This window comes from Caretta caretta, chromosome 4 (assembly GCF_965140235.1).
Source record: "Caretta caretta isolate rCarCar2 chromosome 4, rCarCar1.hap1, whole genome shotgun sequence".
NCBI lineage: Eukaryota > Metazoa > Chordata > Testudines > Cheloniidae > Caretta > Caretta caretta.
In genome coordinates this window covers 47,152,711-47,167,929 of record NC_134209.1, presented here as the reverse complement: position 1 = coordinate 47,167,929, position 15,219 = coordinate 47,152,711, and positions in this window count along the sequence as shown.

The following is a 15,219-nucleotide window of genomic DNA, read 5'->3' as shown; positions in this document are numbered from 1 at the left end:
ATTTTATTTGTCTTCTAGTAGCTGAGCCTTCAGAATTCACTTGGGTTGGCTTTTCAAGTTTTTCTCTTTTTGAGCTATGTCCAAATTCTTGCATTTGGCAAATTCCAAATGTACGTGTGTCATCTATGTTGACTGATGGTGGTGCCACTCTATCACTGACACTGTTTAATATTACCTCTGGGTACTTAGTAGGGTCCAAGGGATTGATTCACAACTTTACCTTCTTAGTAATGGTGTCTCTCTCCATTGCCTCTGCAGCAATCCTTGACTTCATTTCTTCTTTGTGAATCTCTTGTATTTGTGCATCACTGGTGTCATTTATGTTTGCAATGTCTTCCACCTGCCATCTGCCTATGGGTCTCTGCTTTCAGGGTGATACCAGTGATGCTGTGATGGCCATGGCTATCACCATACCTCAGGAAGATGGTTTCAATGGACATGTCACTCCAGATATCATTCCATATTCCTGGGACATGGTGCATGACATGCTCACCTTACTTCACAAACAGATTTTTCCTGGCATGGATGTATGGATTGTAGTTAATACAATACTTCCAACGCAAACTGGCACGTTCAGCTTCAAAGTAATAAAGCAGCATCAGCTTCACAGCTTCTAGATGTAGAGACCAATATCCTTTTCTTTCTGCTTTACATATATCATCATGTCTCAAATTGGAGAGTACTAGCAAACAACTAATACAGATATAACATATGTACCTCCTATCTAATTATGCTCCATAACAAAATATTAGTGTGAAGTTGTATTAAAAATAATTGAAATTCCATTAAAATGTTTCACTGTCACCTGGCTTGTGAATCAAGAAGGGAGTGGTGATAAATTTTCATATTTCAAAATGTTGAACAGTGACAAGATGTCATCAGGCAGTTTCTTCGAATTTAGGATCTTGAAATCCATCATTCCCCCGCCCTCCCTCCCCCAAAAAATGTGCATGGACACCTAAACAAGAAACTGCCAAAAACTTGCATTTGGCTACCGGACTATTGGCACTGGAATTCTATGAGCTAAAGCATAACCCTCTACTAGCAGGCAGGGATATTTTTTAGATCATCCATTTGAGGGAAAAGATGACAAAATACTTGAGCGGGGCCTATCCCACCAAGTCTATAGCAGGAGGTGGAGGGGGGAAGGGGTCTATAATAATGTATTCAAATTTAGCCCAACTAACTATGCATTCAAACACAGAAATGGCATTTACTTCTTTACTTTTAAATACCTCTCTAATCCACACTCTTTAATATTCCCTTCTACTCTACAGGTGAATTTAACTTTCTCTATTCAACTGGCCCTGTTCTGTCTCAAGTAGTAGATATAGACAGCTAGGCATTTAATAGAAAAGAGGGTATGGATCATATTTAGTGTTTTAAGGACACTGAAGTCTAGTGGTTACAGCAAAGAACATGCTGGTTCTAATCCCAGTTGAACCATTGATGCCATGTGAGTCAAGTTACTTGATCTCTCTGCTTGCTGGCACTTAATCCAGTTTGAAAATTATGTAAAATGGAAACTGGATGCTTCTTTTCAGAGTGAAATAAATTACAAAGCAAAAAAGGTCAAATCAAGCAGAATTTACCTTGTAAGGCTGACAGATAAATTTATAACAGTAGTTTTAAAATCTAAACTACGTTTCTCACCCAATTTAATATGAATTTGTAGAGATGAAATTCCTACCTAATCACTGTCATAAGGGAAGTGTGAGGAGGAGAACCTTATTCATATAATTAGCAGTTTGCTGTGCAAAAATATTAGTTGCTCATAGTGACTCATACAGTATGAGAAATTTCCACTTTGTCCGACGATTAAGAAAAAACCTTTTGTGTGGCTTTCTAGCTTCATTATCAACTGTCATTTGTAAAAGATACATACAGTGTTTACTTAGATTAATGTTTCTCAGTCACTAATTTAACTCTAGGAACAAAGTTAGCTGTATTTAAGAAATGTATACACTACCTTGAATCCAGTCACTTGGCACTAATTTAGAACAGTAGCACCACATATGAATTTAATTAAGAGCCACTCCTGCCCCATTTGCCAGTCAATGAGCTATAGCAGGTCTGCGAGACCTTGTGCAAATTACAGAGTAGCAGTGTTTATGGTTAATATGTGAAATCCTTAGTTTGAACTCAATGTATTGGTTGAAGGATTGTTAGCAAACGTCTCTTAATCTTTTATTAAAACTTTTTTTTATTCTCAAATTGTTTATCTTTCTGGCCCATTAAATTCTATTTCCAGTGTTGAGTCTCTACAGCTAAAAGAACAGCAATCAATGGTTGCAAGGCTGATCAGGTAACTTCATGCATCCCTATCTCTGCTTCCTACTGTACAGTACTCGGTTAAGGATAGATCCATGGATCCACAGATCAAGACTCAATGGAAAGTATCATTTACAATTATCCAATTGGAGACATAATAAGAGATATCATTTACAACAATCTGATTTTCCTCATTGAGTTACTCTGCTGTAACACTACTGATATCAATAAAGTAACGTCGGTATTAAACTGGGTTAATGAATGCAGTGGAGAATCTCTTTCTGTTGAGGACCTCTCTGTATAGCAGTTCTCTTAAAGGCCATTAGCAGACATGACAATAACATATATTTTAATAGCAGGAAAACCGAACACAATTTCCCACAAAAATTAAATTTGATGTAAAAGGCTCAATGTAAAAGCCATCTTTAACAGTATAGTGAAAACAACGGAAGATGGCCAAAAATTCAGGAAGAAAGACTGCCCATAGAAACCCATACATGACTTCTATCAGAGTCCACAAGTCTGACACATGAGTAGCTGATCTTGCACCATTGAATTCAATGAGTGTTTTGCCATTAACTTCAATGGGAGCAGGATCATGAATATTTGTTCATGTAGTTACGATAAATTAATCATGTACAGACAAAATTATACTCTTTGGCTGCAGATGTTTCTTAATTTAAAACAATAACCTGGTATTTTTTGTTTGAAATAGGAATTCTGTCGAATTTTTATTGCATTTTTTTTCTAAATCATGCAACTGCAGTGTGAAATGCTAGAAAATATTATTAATGAGGACAATTTTTACTGTTGCCATGTGCAGTTAGTTTTTTAAAAAGACATCCATTTGGCACTGGCATATAGGAAATCAGTCAGTTATATTCATAACATATAAATTATTTAGGGGCTCACTACTGAAATTGAGAATTTCAAAAGAAATTTCTACTTTGGTTAGGTAAACCTAATACTGCTGAAAGTATCTGCTTTCAGAAAGAAATAATGTTAATTGTTCAAAGAGCCTTAAAATGCAATTTATCGTCTGTGTAATTTAAATTTCTGAACATATTTTCCTAGAAAAGTGTATTGATTATTCAATGTAAGTTAAGTAAGGAAGGAAATTATATTACTGTGTTTTACGACAGGATGAGTGGACGTAATCTGTATAATATGAAGGATTTCTGCTGGGTGGGAGAGATTCAAATATGTAATCTTATAACTGGATATGTCCTCTAGTTTTTATTTTTTGGTCCATTGGATTGTGTCCAGAAAGGTTGTGGTAGCAAGCACCGCTAATAAATCAAATATTCACCAGACTCCCAAAGGGTCACATTACTTCAACCCTGAACACATGTATGCATATGTGAAATTGTACTTCAGTGGGATTACTCAAATGTAAAATTGAACATACATGTGCCTGCAACATTGAGGCCACTGCTTGTTTTCTAATGGAACTGCTAAAATCCTGACAAGATACATGGTCTTTTCTACTCCATGCTGGTGTTCAGTCATCACGGACACACACACACACACACACTCTGAGCATTCTTGGGATTTTGACCTTGCCTGTTACTTTTTCAGCTTTAACCAGAGAGATTGAGAAAGCCCTACCATAGGATAACCTATAGCCCAATGGTTATGGCACGCCGCATGGGAGTCCCAGGTTCAAGTCCCTGCCCCATATCAGGCAGAGTGAGTATTTGTAGAGCCCTGCACAGATACAAAATTTGTATCCACAAACACTGTCCACGGATATCTCCAGCTGTGGGTATAAAGGATATAGCCTCAGATTTGTAGGCTCTAAGGATTTGAACCTGAGTTGGCAGAGGAATGTGAGGAGCTGATGTGAGGATTTAGGTCACTGTATGCACGTGCGCTGGCAAAAAATTCAGGTGCCTCAGAGACTTATTGGAGGACATTCAGGTGCTGAAGGACTTAAGGCACCAGCCGGGTTAGGCAGCAATGGGTCAGGGTCTTTGTGAATGCCCAGTGGAGCCAAAATATTAGACGTAGGCACCTATAGTATCAGTTAAGCAGCTAAGTGTCCTTTTTGAATCTAGCCCTCTGTCTTTTCTCCTAAATTCCATAAGTTCATAAACTCTGTTTGGCTCTCCAGCATTAAAAATCACAATGCCATTAAAATGTTAGATAAGGCGAGGTCTGTTCAGTTTCTTCCATAATTCTATGCCAGGAAACTGTCAACATAGCATTATGTCAGTTTAACGTTTTGCTTTTCATGTGTCCCATACCAGGAAAAGATGTGTGGCCTTTATATAGAATGTGTTTTGTAATATTTCTTCTTCATATATTAATTTGAACTCAGCTAATCATAGCATCCTTTTTTAAATCCCCTTCCATTGTACTGCAAGGAACAATAGCCATGGCATTTAATTACATGAAGTCAAATTCTCACAGTATAATGTCATTTTTTAAACATTTTTTTCTACCTTCCATGCTCTTCAAGGATTTAAGAGGGGTCCTGTGGTAGGTTGGGTGCCCCACGCAGGCAGGCAGAAGGGTTAAGGCAGCCTTGGCGAGGCTGTGCAGATCAGCCAATCAGGGGAAGGCTTGCTGTAGCAGTCCATATATAAAAAGCTGCTCAGCAGACCAAGGGACGGTCTCTCCCTGGAGGGCAAGGGAGAAGGATTCTCTGCTGAGGAGTGCCGTAGATACTTCAGTGCTGGGTAGGGTAGCGGAGAAATAGGGGAGCTCTTGGCTGACCATGGACAGACTGAGGCTGTGAAGCAAGGGCAGGGAAGGTGCTCGGGCTACGTGGGAAGTGGCCCAGGGAAAGTAGGCAGCAGGAATAGGAGGAGGAACAGTAAGTGGCTGCCAGCTATAGGGTCCCTGGGCAGGGACCCAGAGTAGCGGGCGGGCCTTGGTCCCCCTACTCCTTTATCCCTAGTTGCCAATGAGGAGAGTGACCTAAATCCAGATGGAAGTTTGCCCCTAAAGCCAGGGGCAAGACTAGAAACTACACGTGGCCGCTGACGCAAGTGGAAGGACTGAGGACTGCCTGTCCCCCCGAAAGGGGGGAGACAGCAGGCTGGGGCACAGCTGGAGGGCTGTGTCCCGAAGAGGATGCAGGTCCACATGGTGGAGGAAGTGGAAGTAAAGGGTAGCGATACACCGCTAGTAAAAGGCACCCTGGTGGTCCAAGAGAGCTAATTCCCAGCACAACCAGCAGGAGGCACCATGGCAGTGAGTTGCTGCCACTACCGGTCCACTCTTCAAGTACCTTCTGACGGGATGTTCCCCCCCCACTACCACACTCACCATTAGGGTTAATGATGGCCAAGAAGGAGACTAATTAATCCTACACGCCACAGCTGAGGGGAATCAGGCGGGCAAGTAATCCCCTAAGTGAGTAAGGGATGCCAGCTCTAGGAATGAGCTGGGTAGGATAAAGACAAAAAATTGGAAGGGGGAGGCTTCTGGGAAAGGGCAGACACTCCCAGGAAAAGGGGAACCAGGGGTTGGAAGCTGTCTAGGGAAAAAGCAGTCAGAGAGACAGAAAGCTTAGACTGCAGAGATGAGAGTCCCTGCATTGGAACCCAGAGAAGAGAGTACACCTGGGTTCTCCTTCCAGTCACTGGGGTAGTGGCACTAAGGCAGTGAATGGGAAGACTGCCTAGGACCGCTAAGGAACTATACCCTGCAAAGCGGAACTTTGAGTGACATAGCCAGGGAGCTGAGTCACAGATAGGATGCTGTGGTTCCTGAGATGGAGAGAGAGGGGCTGCAGGCCAGACAGGGAACTGGAGCAACAGCATGCAAACCGTGGAACAGGGTGTTGATTGAATGAGCTATTCCCCAGAGTGACCAGCAGGTGGCGCCACAAGCAATGAGTGGTGCATCCTGTGACATACCTCCACTTTTTCTAAATCCTAGCTTTAATCTTGATTTTATTTTTAAGGGTACAAAAGCATTTCAAACTTCCATCAAAAATGGCATTTACTGGTATGAGGCTGTTTAAAAAGGAAGGTTGCCATCTACATTTATATTGTCACCACTGTTACACAATTGTGATAAATCATGTACAAAGTATGCCTTGTAAGGAATCACTGGAAAAGTTGTAATGTGTGGAACAGTGCTATCTCAATGAAATATGTGTACCATCATTGGATAAGAAGTTATGAAATTTTACTGTATGCTTGTTACTAAACCTGTTGTATTGCAGTGTAATACCCTCGAGAGAGATTGACATTAAGACTAGTCAGCCATGTGTTGATGGGCCATTAAGGAGAATCAACTCCTTCCAGTGGGCCCTTCCAGGACGGCTCAGAAAGCATATGGACAATGGATGCCCCATAACTCAGCAAGGCACATAGAACATGTGATGCTTGGCTCCATGTTTGAGTCAGTACTTTTCCATGCACATGGACTAAGGGTATAAATAGGAGACAGTGACATTACCTCTTCCTCATTCCTTCTCCACATCTCTGGACTGCGATTTCTAACAAGGGGAGCTTTGAACAATGGACTGCAGACCCCAATCTTTTGTGTGAACCAGAGGGACCTATTGCAAGATAGCAGATTTAATATCATTGCTATTACCCTGATGAATAGGCACTGAAATCAACTGTAATGTATATGATTCACTTTAACCTTTTAATAACTCTTCTTTTTTATATTAATAAATCTTTAATTGTTAATTTACTAAAGGATTGGCATCAGTGTGTTTTTTCTGGTGAGATCCTCAACTAAAAATTGACTTGGGGTGAGTGCCTGGCTCTCTGGAGCCAGAAGAACCTATTGTGAAATGAATTTTACAGGGCCAGAGCACAACATTTTGGCACTTGAGGTGGGTAGCTCAAATGATGCCCTCTCGCTTGGGCAAAACTTTGAAAGGTCTCAATTCTGCCTTCTTCCTGTTCTACTCCTCTCATGCTACTGCTCTGCCACCTACCCCAATAAAGGAGAACTAACAACTTAAAATGCCTTGTTCAAAAATTTTAAGTAGCACTTACATTTGCTGTTCAGGAGTCTGCAAGTTAACTTTTATTTTCTTCACTGACATTATTATATGTTTGAATAATCAAAGTGGTGCTTTCCGTGCCTTCTTGGTTGCAAAGATTTGAACTGCTTCCTGCTGAAGGTCCACAGTCTGGGCCAGCTCATGCTCTATTGAGATTGTTGCAAGACCAACCAGCCTCTCCTGTGTCATTGTGGAGTGTAGATGTGTTTTTATTTACTTCAGCTTAGAGAAGCTGCAACTGTTGCAGGAAGTATTAGAAATATGCGCAGAGCAACAAAAGCATTTGAAAGGGGGTGGTCATCTTATTTGTGCACATACATTCCAGAACAGTCTTTGGAGTTAATCCTGCTGAAATGTATCTTGAAAGGGCTTTCAGTTCATCACCTAAATCACTCGCATCAATATCACACACGTCATCATGTGTCAACACTGTCTCTAGTGCCCTGCATTGGAGGTGTAGGTCTTCTTCAGGTATAGTGAGAAGTTTTGGAATATCATACAACATCCCAAATATACTGCTGTGTTCCTTGAGCTGCATGAATTGTTCCTCAACTGACTGTATTGCACAACCTAGCACCTGGTTAAAGAATTCAACTTTGAATTGTTGTTTGGGGTCTCTTATGGGATTATCCCATGCCTCGTAATCAAAATGTCTTCTTCTTCAGTGACTCTTGTATTTCTGAATGGGTGAGAGTGTGAAGTTCCTCTGCCAACTTCTGTGCACTCTTCAGAAAGTTTTGAAATCCCTCATTTGACCAGTAAGACTGTAGGTATTACTTTGCTTTGTCCAGTTAATCCATTGCTCCAGATATATCAAGGTCAACACCTTGGAGTCTCTTGCTTACATTTATTTCAAACAGTATGTCATGCCACAACATTAAGCCACACAGAAATTTGAAGTTATGTATGTTTCTGGTGATTCCATTTCCCTCTGCCACTGTTCTCCCACAAACAGTTCCTGTCATAGCATTATCTTCCATAATGGCATCATTTCTCTTCCCAATTTGGTGTTTGATAGGCTTTATTGCCTCCACTCTACTTTCCCATCATGTGGCACTCAGTGGTTTCAGTGACAGAGAGGATGTTCCCAGATGTTGCTTCAAAATTTGCCATTGATGAGTTGATGCAGAGAAAAATACATAGATGCTTTGAATTACATTAAAAAATTCAGCAGCCTCACTAGAAGCTGATGCTGCATCACTGACCACCAAGTTCAATGAATGAGAACTGCATGGGACAAAAAAGCTCAAGGGTTTAACTCTTGGATCCGTGTCTGCACTCCTCTGTTCTTTCCTCTCATGTTGGCACAATTATCGTAGCCCTGACCTCTCATGTCAGCTATCGCAATTCCCGTATCTTCCAACTTTTTAAGAAGCACATTTCTTATACCAGCTCCAGTAGTATCATCAATGTCAACAAATTCTAGAAAATGCTCTCTGACAGTCACCATTGCAGGGATATTTTCACTAGATACAGTTATTGTTACAAAAAGCACCATGAAAGTCATTTGTTCCATATGGCTGATGTTAGGTGTGTAGTCCAGAATAACAGAGGAATATCTTGCTGATTTCAGATCTGCCACAATCTTCTGTTGGAATTTTGTTGCCAGTAACTGTATGATCTCATTTTGAATTGTTTTTCCAATCGGGTGGTGACTCTTTTTAGATGCTCCTGGAGTACAGCATTGAACTCAGCCATCAGCTCCACAATTTTAAGGAAGTTTACTTTGTTTGGCACATACAGCTGATCCGATGTGCCATGCAGTGCTAGATTTTGGGTAGCAAGCAATGAGCCTTTTCAGAACATTTTGCCAGTAAAGAGACTCTGATGCAATCTTCTCTTGATGCTGATCATCTATGGTGGCCTTTAACCTTAGTCTCCTCTCAAGCTCTTTCCACCTATAAAATGGTCTCTGGTGATTTTCTGCCTTCTCATGGCTTGCCAGATTTCTAGCCAGATTTTTCCAGTCCTTTGTTCCTGTAGAACCCAATGTGGCTGGAACATTAGACTGGAAGAGTTTGCAACACAAACAGTATGCAGCATTCTGGGGTTTTGAGTATATAAGCCAAGGACTCTCCACTTTGTCACCATTGGGGATTTCACGCCAGCAATCTGTTGGATGGAAACTTCTATTTTTATTGTCTTTGGGGAACATGAAGCTTTTCACTTGCTGTGGCCCATGCAGTACAAGGAAGTCCATCATGCTACTGCTCAAGTGGGTCCACAGTCCTGGATCATCTAGACTTAAGGAACTAAACTCACCAGCAGCTGTTTCTTGCGTCTCCACCACACTCTTCTCTGATCTACACTTTTCTTTAGGAATGGTTACATGCATTTGAGATGGAGATATGGATGCTGCAGTAGCTGCCAGGTCACCTGCACTCCGACTAACTGGAAGATCAGGCATCTCCTCACCACTCACATCCTCACTGGGGCTGGAAGGCTCACTGTGAACATTTGTTTCTATGTATCTCAGGAGAGCTCCTTCCTGCTTAGATAGAAAAGCTTCCTTTGCTTTCTTTTTTCTGAATGCTGCCCCAGAGGGGCATTTTCTTCTTTCACTCATGATTGCTGTTCTGTGCCAGCTAGAGTGGCTCTCAACACTCAGGGGACAAATAAGCAGGGCTGGTAGCAGGGCCTGAGTCAGGGAAGATATCTGCATTTTAGGAGTCTTACTGGCTCCTACTACTTCAGCTGACTGCCTGTTCTCCTCAAGTGCGTTCAGGGAAGCAGCAGGAAACAGGAAGCTCCCTGAGAAGCTGGTGTTAATCAGCCCAGGGTCCCGGAGGTGCTAGAGAGGTACATAAGAGTTTCCTCCTTCTCTCTCTCCCTGCAGCTCCTGCTGCTTTCTGTTATTCCCTCTCACCTTTTCTCCTGCCTGCCTGTTATGTCTCTTGTGCCCTCCTTCCTCCAGCACAGCACTCCACCATCCCTGTGCATCTAGAGCAGAGAGAATACATATGCACCAGCAGTAGACACAATTTTCTGCACTCTGGGTCCTAGTGGCACCCCGCCACAGTCCGGCACCTGAGGCAGCCGCCTCAGTTCGCCTCATGGTAAGGCCAGCCCTGGAATTTTGGTTTTAATAACTTTTCATCATCATTGGTCTGGGTGGTGCATGAGGAGCTAGAGGGCCTGAAGGGGACTGTTTGTGGCTTCATAATAACTAATATAATATTTTGGAAGCACGCATTTGTTACTGGCTTGGTGAAATAGAGCATACCACCAGTCTGGGGTATATGCCCTCTGTTCTGGCAGTCTGACCTGAGATTGGCACTCTTAGCTGTGTCCAGGCAGCATGACACCTGGCACTTTTGTTGGCAGTTTCAATAAAGAGATCCAGCATTGACTGCATATGGAAATACCTTAATTCTGCATGTGGAATGCCATCTCACCAATAGAGCTACTCCATCTAATTCATTGAGGCAATGATGTATGGAAGCATGTGCTGCTGCTGCTCGTGATCCATCTATTGTGTGACTAATAGAATTCCCTAGGACTATGAATCTGGCACCTTTCCCAAGCAGTAGTTTTACCTTTTAAAAAATCATCACAATAGGGAATATTACTAATGTAGAGGGAGAGCATCTGTCTGCCTTAACATATAGCTAATTAATACTTGATGATGTTACCAAACCTGTGTGGTTTACCCTACCATTAAACAATAGTGTAACAAGGTTAAAAGTATAACTTAATTTTCCACCCCTTTGTTATGGTTCCAATAGTGCAGGTTAAGAAGGATTTCATGGAGTGAATAGTACTGGGCAGTGAATTTTTTTCAAGGTGAACTATGAACTTGTCCTTGCTGCTTCACTTAATCTCAGTGCTGCTGTATAGCTTTTCATTGTCTCTTAGATGATGCTGGGAAAACAGTAGTCTGAAAAAGCTGAAAACTACCAAAAGTTGGTAATACACATCACATTGTACCTGGAATCTTAGCTTGATGTTTGACTGGAAGACTTGAGCTGTCAGTGGGTTTAGAAAATTTGATTCTATCCCAATGATATCCTCCTTGACCTCTCTGCCAAGATATCCAGCTATATAGCATCAGTGTACTGTTTCTACTACAACAGCATGACACTAATCAAGGAAGTCAGTAGGAGTCCAAGATTTTTTTTAACCTGGTACAGTGAGCAAGTGGCTAAGGCAGGTAAAGGGTTGGGATTGGGGGGGAAGGGAGTGAAAGGCCGTTCTGAATATCGGAGAGAAATGGAAGACAAGAAAGATATTTTAGCACAGGAGCAGGGATTCCTGAAACTTAAGCCTGTCACTTAACTTACTCTGTTTTTCCCTTTGTGAAATGGTCTAACAATACATCCCATTCTTAATTCACAAGCTGTTGTGTATATGTATTAAATAAAGGGTCAAATTCTGCTCTTTGTTGCATCAGATTCCACTACACTGACATTACAGGGACGTAACAGCAGAATTTGGGCAAATGTATGATGTATTTTGCACATGAAAAGAACTATACACATGTGCTAAGCATTATTACTATTATAATAAAAATAGATGAGGAGTGATAAACAGTATATCTCACTTTTGGTTAGTTTTATATCGCACAAATGACTAACATTACATGCTAACTACTATATACACCTCAACAATTTGTCATTGTTGCTCATAGTGAATACAATGTGATGGATTACACTGAAGGGTAAACATTTTATGTTTTGGGGTTCAGATAAGTACCAAAATTTTAGATGGCTATTTGAAATTTATATAAACCCTCTTGGACTTCAAAGTCTGGATGGAAATCTCACAAGAAAAATACTTATTTATGCAATTTCAGCTAGGGCAGGCCAGAAAAAAATGCTCTTTTAGAAACCAGAAAAGTGAGTGAGAGAGAGACAGAGAAATATATCTGCATATTTTAAAAGCTTAAGAAAAGTTCAGCAGGGTTTTCTTAACCTTGGAAACAGTCACCCATCTGTGAGCTCTGATCCAAATCCCACTGAAGTCAATGGAGAGGCTCCCATTGACTTTACTGTTTTTTCGATAAGGCCCTTAAGAACCAAGAATTAAGCACTTACTTATGCCATTGAGGAGAGAACAAATGTTTAATACCCTGAATAAATAAAGTAGTAATGCTTGTGTTTAACTTTAAGAAGGGGAGTAGTTCCATGAAATCAACTGTTTTCATATATTCCTGAAAATACAGTTCATTTCACAGCTCGCTGATGCCATGATATTGCCATCTTTACATTCTCTTCTTAGTCTGGATGCTTTTTGATGCAAGAGCCATGAATTATTTACTTAGCTGATATAAAATCAGTGTAGCTCCATTGAAGTCATTGGCGCCATGCCAATTTACACTAGCTTTGGATCTGTCCCCATGTTGTCATATGTGCTTGTACATAATCTATTGCAATGGGGCATGCTCCTCACTGGAACCATTGGGTACAACCATAATACTGATACTAATATTTAAAACTCCCACTGCAGTTACTAGGAGTTGAGTGCAGAAAAATTTAAGACCGGACTTTGCATGTTTGAGTTCTGCCTGCTTCCTGAACTAATTCTCTTTGCAAAGTTGTTAATTGCTTCTGAATGAACTTGTGCTAAACCATTTTAGAGCACAATAGGGGAATATATCTGGGTATCTGAAATCAAAATGTTTCATATCGATTGAAATAACATTTTGTGTTTCTGTTGTGCTGGATAGTGTTAGTTTGCCACTACATCTGCCATGAGATAAATTCCTGCTCTCTTTTCAGTGAAGACTGACAGGAATATATAGTCATCCAAAGAAAGTTCTTTCAGTATATATGTTGTGGTTCTCAGAGGTACACAGGTCTTCCAGGGGATACATCTACTCATCTAGGTATTTGCCTAGTTTTTACAACTGGTTACATGAGAAGCTCTAGAAAAGTCAGTACAAACTAAAATTTCATACAGACAAAATGAGAAAATAAGCAATCTTTCAGTAGTACTGTGTTGTAACACTTTTGCACTCATGTCTGATTTTGTAAGCAAGTAGTTCTTAAGTGAGGTGAAACTTGGGGGTACGCAAGACAAATCCGACTCCTGAAAGGGGTACAGTAGTCTGGAAAGGTTAATAACCTCTGATCTAACCTGTTTGACTGATATCTATTGCAACAGGAACAAGCACTGGGAGACAAAAGTTTGTATAATAAATATAATGTCTTAATAGCTGTATCAGAAGTCACCAGAATTTGTTTTCCAATAAACTTAAATGTAGCAACTTTATGGCATAACATAGGCCCACAGGTTCCTTAGATTTGTTAAAGTCATCTAGGGAATTTAGATGTCCAATCTCCATTACTTTCAAGGGGAATTTGGTGTCCAAATTCATTAGGTGGCTTTGAATGTATTGTAAGTTACTACTGTGCTTTGTCCGGTTTTCATTTAATTTAAACAAATGGTCCCCTTTCTCCCTCAAAAAAATAAAAAATAAAAATAAAAAAATAGCCAAGCCTAGAAATAAAACACAAATATCTTTCAGAGTCTTTAAGAGTAGCGGGCCCTGTGTAGATTTGTGAATAGGTGCCTGTGAGATTTTTATCTCTAAGCCCTTTAGTGCTGCAACAAGAACCACTAGCTGTGCTCCTGTAAAAGTGTTTCATCGTATTATTACTCTGCTGAGACATCCCTGCCAGGGAGCAGATGTAGGGAAATGATCTGTTCACTATTCTTCTTTATTTTAAGGAACTTCAAGGTACATAATGAAAATGGTTTTGCCGGCTGACTCAGCTGAGCTTCAGAAGGATGTGTAGTCACAAGCACAGAGAACTCAGCAAAGCAAAGAATCATCACATTACACCGCCTTAATAAATGCAATCATGTCATCTTACAGTTATGGAAAATGTGGCAAGTAACACAGCAACGGATAAATGAAATAGCATCCATGTCATCAGAAGAAGAAATTTCATTCCCTTGTTTTATGAGGATTATGTGGTGCATACATATGCTACCATCCAGCACCTGACTAAGGTGTACATCAAGGACCAGAGCTATATCTTCAGATGATAGTTAGGCATCATCACCATAAACACCTTTGTGGGGGAGTGTCATAGGGCAGCACAGGTTTCTTCCCCCTTGTCCCTGCACTTGGGCTGGCAAAAGAAAGGGTCTCAGATGCTTCTTCCAGGTGCTTCACCCATGTTCTTTTATTTACAGTGGCTGTACAGTCTCAATTTCCCACAACACCGGTCCCCGCTCCAACCCCTCACTGGGTCCCCTAGCCTTTAAGGCTTGTGTCAGCCGACAGAGCCACAACCCTCCTATCCTCCTACCTGGCTAGCCTCCCCACTGAGCTCCTCCCTGGGTTTATATGCCTGCCCAGTCACCAACCCAGCTGGTTCCACTTGGCTTAGCAGATCACCCTGAGCCTACTTAGCCTCGTTAGGGCCTGCAGCTAGGCTCCCTGCTAAAGGTTTCAGCCACGCCCCCAGCCACCCTACAGGGAAGCAGGGGGAAGCTCTGCTACAGTGAGTTAGAGAAGGTTCCTCTGAATCTTCAGCACCACTCAGTTGCCAGTCACTGGGGAATATTCAGTAAACAATTAGCTGTATGGTATAGGATACCTTCCCCCTACTGCCACCCAACCACTTGCCGCATAATCTGTGCCAAATTCAGGGATCATATGTAAGGTGGTTTCAATAAAACTTAAACTGAGATTTTTTTACTCTCCTTTAGACCCGGTTAGCCCCCTTCTATCCATGTTTAAAGGAATCTAAGTCAGTGGGTGGGACTAATTTAACTTACTCCTTCCTATGCTTATAGAGTTTCAGCATAGAGTTAACACTAATAAACACCAAGTGTAGTAGGGTGCAATGGAGTGTGAAAATAAGGAAGTAACAATAAGTGTAAGAGGTTGTAACCTACACCACGTTACATATCCCTTTCATATTTGATCCTTGGTCTCTCCTGGCTTGAGAGAGAAACTTATGGGACTACTTGTACTGGTGATATTTTTTATATATTCTAATAAGAATGACAGTCGCGGAGGG